Source organism: Chinchilla lanigera, unplaced genomic scaffold (assembly GCF_000276665.1).
Source record: "Chinchilla lanigera isolate Chin_1 unplaced genomic scaffold, ChiLan1.0 scaffold00013, whole genome shotgun sequence".
NCBI classification, from domain to species: Eukaryota; Metazoa; Chordata; class Mammalia; order Rodentia; family Chinchillidae; genus Chinchilla; species Chinchilla lanigera.
The window spans coordinates 25,909,722-25,917,867 of NW_004955414.1; positions in this window are offsets into that span (position 1 = coordinate 25,909,722).

Consider the following 8,146-nt stretch of genomic DNA (forward strand, 5'->3'; position numbering starts at 1 on the left):
TCAAGGCTTTTATAGGTAAATGGTCACAACTAGAGACCATACTCATAAGTGAAATAAATCATGTGCAAGCATTGCATTGTCTCACTAGTGTAAAACCTGAAAGAGTGAATAAAAACTAGGAGGTATGGTAGACATTGTGAAATGAAAGGAAAATGCCCTAGGGCCTCCTTTATGAAGGCACTAATCCCATTAATAAAGATTCGGCCTCACGACATAATCACATCCCACCTCCTACCACCATCACTTTGGGGATCAAGATTTTAACATACAAATGTGGAAGGTCACAATATTCAGACCATAGCAACCACAATAACAGAATGCAGGAAAAAACAAAATCACACAATCACTTCCACAGGGACAGAAAAAGCACTTGACAAAACTCAGTATCCCTTCATGATAAAAGCATGCAACAAATTAGATATAGAAAAATCTTATCTCAACACAATAAAGGCCAAATATGAAAAGCCTACACCAAAATATAAAAGGCTTACAGAGCTGGACATATAGCTCAGTGGTACAGTACCTGCCCTGCAAGGGTAAGGTCCTGAGTTCAATTCTTGGTACCAAAAAAAAAGTTTAGAGCTATGTTATGTACCAACTCCCCTGAAAGAATGTAATCATTATGTACTACTAACATATACTAATAAAAAATAAAAAGTGAAAAATCCACAGCTAACATCATATTCAGTGATAAATAACTTAAAAGATTTTGGAATGGGAATGTATATCTGTAATCCCAACTATTCTGAAAGCTGAGATGAAGGGATTGCTTGAGCTCATGAATTCAAGACCAGCCTGGACAACATACAGAGACTGTGTTTTAAAAACAACCAAATAAAAAACCAAAAGCTTTTCCTCTAAGATGTCACAAGACAAAGATACCAGTCTCACCAGTTCTATTCAGTATGATTTTGAAAATTACAGTCAGAGCACTTAGACAAGAAAAACATATGAAAGGCATCCAAATAGGAAAAGAAACGAAATTGTCTGCAGAGCACAATCTTACACAAAGACAACCCTCAAGACTCCATCAATCTGTCAGAATTAATAAATTAAGTACTGGTGGAGAATACAGAATCAACATACAAAAAAATCAATTATATTTGTGTATACTGACAAATCATCTGAAAAGGAAACTTAGAAAATGCCATTTACAATAGCATTGAAAGAGCAAAACATTTACAGATACATTTAATCAGGGAAGCAAAAGATTTGCCTACTATAAAACACTAATGAAAGAAACTAAAGCTGGTCAGGCACGGTGGCACACAACTGTAATCCCAGCACCGGGGAGGCTGAGCAGAAGGACTGTGAGCTTGAGGCCAGCCTGCAATACACAATGAATTCAAGGCCAGCCTGCACTATACAGTGGAACCTTACCTCAAAAAACTAAAAGATGAAAAATATAATGAGTTCATGAAGCAAAAGAACTAATAATCTTAATATGTACATATTATCCAAAGTTATCTACAGATTCAATACAATCCCTATCAAAATCCTAATGGCACTTTTTACAGAAATTCAAACAACACTAAACTTCATGCAGCACCACAAAAGACCCCAAGTAGCCAAAGCAATTTTGAGGAAAAACAACAAAGCCAGAGGCATCATACTTCCTGATTTCAAATATTGCATTACAAAATTACAGTAATCAAAACAGTATGGGGCTGTGGGTGTAGCTCAGTAGTAAGAGTATTTGTGTAGCAAATGTGATGTCCTGGGTTTCATCCCCAGCACTGCTCCCTCACAAAAATTATAGTACTGGTAAAAAGAGACATACCAAAAAAAGAGAACAAAACAGAATGCCCATCGGGGAAAAAGGAGAAAAGGAGGAGAGGGGAAAAAATAAAATTATATATACACCTACACACAGGATAGCTAAGATAATCGTACTACTAATTTCTTTTAGTTCACTGAAAGGAACAGTTAGTGCTTATGCTGTTTGATCAGTTTTGTATGCCTATATCTGGTAACCTGAGCAACTACTTTGAAGGTAACAATATGCAACATAATAACCCTTGTTAATTTCCTATCGTCTTGTTTTCAAATTCTGTATCTTTTTACTATTTTTTTCTCTTTAAAATAAAAAAAATCAGAATGCCCAAAACTAACCCATTACATAAAGTCCACCAATCTCTACCAAGGGCATCAGGAATATGCAATAGGGAAAGGACAGTCTCTTCATAAACAGTGCTGGGAAAATGGGATATCCAAAATGTAAAAAAATGAAATTGAAACTTGCCTTATACCATACACAGAGATCAACTAAACGTGGATTAATGACTTATGTGACACTTGAAACCATAAAACTCCTAGAAGAAAATGTAGAGAAAAATCTTCTTGATATTAGCTTTGGTAATAATGTTTTGGATATGACACTATAATCACAGGCAATGAAAAGCAAAAATACAAAAGTAGGATTATATCAAACTAAAAAATGTCTGCAAAGCCAACGAAACATTCAACAAAATGAAAAGCAACACATGGAATGAGTGAAAATATGTGCAAACCATATAACAGATAAAGAATTAATACAAAGAACTTATGTAACTCAACCACAAAATAATAATATCCTAATTTAAGAATGGGCAAAGAATTAAATAGACATTTCTTAAAAAAAGACATACAAATGGCAATACGTATATGAAAAGATGCTCAACATTACTGATCATTAGAGAAATACAAATCAAGATCATAATGAAATATTACCTTAGACCTGCAAAGATGACTATTATCCAAAACAAAAAGATACTGAGAATGCCAAAGCACACATGTAATATGAGCTACTTAGGAGGCTGAAGCAAAAGGATCACAAGTTTGAGGTTAACCTAGGTAACTTAGTGAGACTCCATCTCAAAATAAGCTTTTAAAAAAAGAGGCTGGCGATATAGTTGGGCATGTGCAAGGTCCTGAGTTATAATAAATAATACTATCATATGATCCAGCAGCCCTATTTCAGAGTATATATGCAAAGGAACTGAAAGTATATATCCAAAAGAATTTAGAGGACTATCAGTGATCAATGTAATCCCATGCTGTCATGTTGTCTTAGTCTGTTCTATGCTACTATAACAAAATATCCAAGGCTTGGAAATCAAGAAAAGAGGTTTATTTAGTTCATAGCTGTGAAGGTACAAGAGCAAGGTAGTAGTATGTTCTCAACTCCAGTGATGGTGTTATGGCAGATGGCACCATAAGATATAAGAAAGAGAGGTTACATGGAGAGACAGGAAGCAAAAAGTAGGTAGGGTCCAGGTTGGTTTTGTAACAACCAAGTATCATGGAAACTAATACAATTCAACAAGAATGAACTCTCTTGAGATAGCATTAACCAATGAGTGTAGTGCCTCCATAACCTAGTCATCTCCCATAGGCCCCATTACTTTAATACTATTATACTGGGAATCAAAATTCTATCATATGAATCTTTGGGGGATAATCTATATCCAAACCAAAGCACAAGTTCATTGCAGCATTATTCAGAACAGTAAAGACATGGAAACAACCTAATGTCCATTGACAGATAAATGGATAAAGAGAATATAGAAAATACATACAACAGGATGTTATTCAGCCTTCCAAAAAATATCCTACCACTTGTCTCCCATTCAACTACTAATTAGGCCCAGTGCTGCTTAGTTTCTGAGATTACATGAGTTCGGGCACATTCAGGACGGTATGGCCATAGATGGTATCCTGCCATTTGTGACAACATTGAGGACATCATGTTAAGAGAAGACAGAAGGACAAATACTAGTATAAGACACCACTGACATGTAGAATCTAAAATAGTTAAGCTTATAAAAATGTATAGAATGGTGGTTACCAGAGGTGGGGGGTGAGAAACTAGAGAGGTACTTAACCATAAGATACAAAATTTCCAGTTTAACACATGAATAAGTCCTAGAGATATAGTACAGCAATGTACCTATAATTAACAATACTTTATTGTATACTTAAAATTTTGCTAAGAGAAATTTTGTGTTCAGTGTTCATATTACTAAAATAGTAATTATAAAGAAGGGCTGGAGGGATAGCTCAGTGGTTAAGAACATGCTTACCATCTGTATTGTTTAGGGTTCTCTAGAGGAACAGAATTGATAGAAAATATATGCGTAATTATACATGTGGATTTATTAGGTAGGCTTACAGGATCAGAAGCAGAAGAGTCTATGTCATAGTTATTTTGTTGTTGCTAGGACAAAATATCTGACACCCACAATTTAATGGAGGAAAGGTTTATTTTAGCTCACTTTATAGAGGTTTCAGTCCACAGAGAGCTGGTTCCAAGGCAGGGCAGCATGGAAGAGAAGCATAGCAGAGACAAAACAATTCATGGTGTGTCAGGCAGGAAGCAGCAGCTTTCTTTATGCTTTCCCTTTTTATTCCATCCACACTCCAAGCCCATTAGTTAGTGTCACCCACAACCAGTGGGCCTTCCCTCTTCAGTAAATCCATCATCCACACCAACAACTATGCTAAACCAATCAGTGGATTAATCCAGTATCACATACCCATGACCCGGTCACTCCCAAAAGCCCCACCTATGAGTATATGAGGCTTCTAGGGGGCTGTCTAGATATAAGCGTAACAGTCTACAATGGCCATCTGCAGACTGGACAGCCAGAGGACCCAATAATTGCTCAGTCCAAGAAAGTGGAAACTACAGAAGAGGAGGTTCAAGGATGCAGCACCAGTCCAAATCAAAAGTCGAGAACCTCGTACTGGAGAGTCTCTGGTAGCCGTCTGTTTTAGAAGGATGCAGAAACTGGAAACCAATGCTCAAAGGAGTTGGCAGTAGAAGATGCACCCACTCAAGTCAAACGGAGCTCTTCAGAAATACATGAACTTCCCTCTTCTTTCCCTTTTTCACTCCAGTCAAGCTACAAGACTACTGGTTGGTACTACACATGCTGGGATGGTGCTTTTCCCTCAGTTTACCAGTCTACATGCCAGTCATCTCCACACACACATCCTGAACTGTGCACTACTAGTCTACTAGGCATTTCTTAAATCTAGACTAGGTGACATGCCATGATTAATGGCCATACCATGAGAGATCCTGGGTTCAATTTTCAGCATCATAAACAGGGTGAAAGAAAAGCAAACTACATTCCTTATCCATTTGGTTTTAATTCTTGCTCTCTTGATGCAAGTAGCTTTCTCTTAAGCATATTAAACTGTGGCCTTTCCAAGTCTCTTTCTCATCCAAGCGCTGAAATCATATTGTCTCTGCAATGACTAAGCCTAACTGTCACTAGACTGTCTTGGGAACTGCCTGGGGGAAAGCACACTTCTGGGTATGTCTGTGTCAATTATGGAGGTGTGACCATGAGGTCTAAATCTGACATCTTGCCCCTTCCTTCTGGCACTCTTTCCCTACCTGCTTCCTGGCCACCATGAACTAAGTGCTTTTGCTCTGCGATGCCATTCTGCTATGATATTTCTGTCTTGGAGACAGCTGTACATGGACTGAATCTCCTAAAACCATGGGCCAAATTCAACCTCCCCTCCTTTAAGTTGTAGGTAAGGGGTACTGTGTCACAGAGTCATGAAAGCTAACACAAATATTTATATGGAAAAATAATGAAACATAATCCCTCACATCATCTATAGAAGATAAATACAGCTAATAATAAGTACTTTGTGCACCTAAATATAAAAGACAAAAAAACCAACACTTCTAGACATAATACTGAAGAATATATTCATGCGTTTTAGACAAGGAAAGATTCCCATATAGGGAAAGATAAGATGTATTTCATTAAAATTAATAATCCATTCTCCACCATTAAGGTAAAGAGACAATGACAACAACAACAAAGCAGTAAAAAGGCATGAAACAGAAAAGATACCTATGACAAAAATAACTGACAAAAAGCTCATATCTAGAACACAGAAATCATTCTCAGAAATCAATAAAAAAAAAAAAAAAAGATATCCCAATAGAAGATGGGCAAAAGACTTCAACTGGTACTTCAGAGAAGATACAAAAATGTATTTTCAACCTTACTAATAATCAAGAAAATGAAACCACAATGAGTACTGAAGATACATAGCTCAGTGGCAGAATGCTTGTCTGCCAGGCATGAGACACTTGGCTCCACCCTCCACATCACAAAACACATACACACACACACACACACACACATACACATGTATATCATAATGAATAAAATTAGGAGTACAAATAATATGAAAGGTTGGTGTGACTGTGGCATACACTGATGGTGGGAACATGAAACATTATCAGTTTGGAAAGAAACTATTCAAACTGAATTACATATAACTTTCATGGTCCAGCAATATCACTCCTACATATACATTAAAGAGAAACACATTTACATTTTTAAAAAGTCATATAGACAACAGCACTCACTAAAGGATACATACTTTGTGTACTTCTCAACATGTATGTTATACTTCAATAGAAACTTTTTTAAATGATGCTATAACCAGAAAGAAACAAAAAGGATCCAGGATAATTGGTAAGAGAAAACTCAGTTGTGATTTTAAGAAATGTGAGACATTTCATTCTTAAATTCAACAAACATTTACTGAATGTCTGGTTACCAGGAACAAACTAGGCACTATGTATAACTGAACAAAATGAGCTAGAAACAACTCCAAGTCCATCAACATTTAGAATGTACAACTATTGATTTATTCAAAAAATGAAGTACTACACAAAGAATATAACCCACACTACATATAACATGGATAAATCTTAAAATATAATGTTAAACAAAAGAAATAAGACAAAAAGAATACTTACTACCTTCTTCCATTCACATGAAGAGTAAACAAGGCAAAGTAATATATTCTAAGAACAATTTATATTTTTAAAAAGGTAGAAGCGTTAATGATTGGAATGTATCATAAGGAGAGCTTCTAAGATATTGATAACAGTATTTCTTGAACTGAGTGATGATTACACAACTGGGTTCATTTTGGGGCTGTGACCATTAATCATGGCTATTAATGTGACTGGATTAAGAGATACCTAGCAGCTTAATAAAGACAACCAGAGGTCATTAAATAAGTCAAGCACATAAAGAGAAATACCACATGGTCTTATGTGGTGGATTAACAACTGGTGGTCAACTTGTAACACCCAGCTGAACTGAACCAGCGTGATGCTGGATGTGGGAGGCCCACCTGAGGATTGTTGCCACCAGCATAAGAGGCAGAACTGGAGAAGCTGAACAGAGGCTGTCAGGAGCTGAGAGAAACTGTTGGGTGCTGTTAAAAGCTGTAAGGAGCTGTTCGTTTGCTTAGAGGAGCTTGTCATGCTGGCTTTCTTGATGAACTCAGCCATTATCATCCAAGGAGCTTGGGACCTTGTCGCTGAGAATGGCTTTGGTTCACTTTGGGGGAGCTCTGGTCCTCACTTTGAGCATTGCTTCCTGGCTCCGGAGGGAAAGATGGTGCACTGTTCAGTCTCCTGGAGAAGCTTGTTGCATTAGCTTTCCTGATGGGAACTTGGCTGTTCTGACCATGGAAGGAGCTTGGGACCTCACTGTTGCTAAGGATGGCTGTGCTGCTTTTCAGGGGAGCTCTGGTTCTTATTTCGAGCATTGCTTCCTGGCTCCAATATAGATCCCTCAGCCTGCTAGCACAGATTCTTCATCCCACTGGCACAGACTTTCTAGATTCCACCACTGACCTTTCAGCCTTCCCAGCACAGATCCATGAAACAAGCCTGTATGAGACATTGTCATGGACTCTAGACCTCCAGCTGGACTCATGGGAGGCACTGTTATGGGATTTAGGTCTTCAGCTGAATTCATGCAGGACATTATCATGGGATCTAGGCCCTCAGCTGGATTCTTTGGTCTTTAGTATGTGGACAGATTTCCTACACTCTCTTAAATATGATTCTTTGGGTGACTATTATAAATAATCTTATAAAATATGTGCCCTGTATTATATTGTTCCCCTTGCAAAAAACCCTGAAACCACAACAGTCTTACTTATATTTGAAATTTTTAAAAAGTGAACTCTTAAAAGCAGACATTAGAAGGATGGTTACCATAGTTTGTGAGTAGGGATATTGGGCAGATGTTGGTCAAAGGATGCAAAACTTCATATAGAAAGAAAAAGCTCACAAGTTTATGTAGCCAATTGTGGTGGCACACGCCTGTAA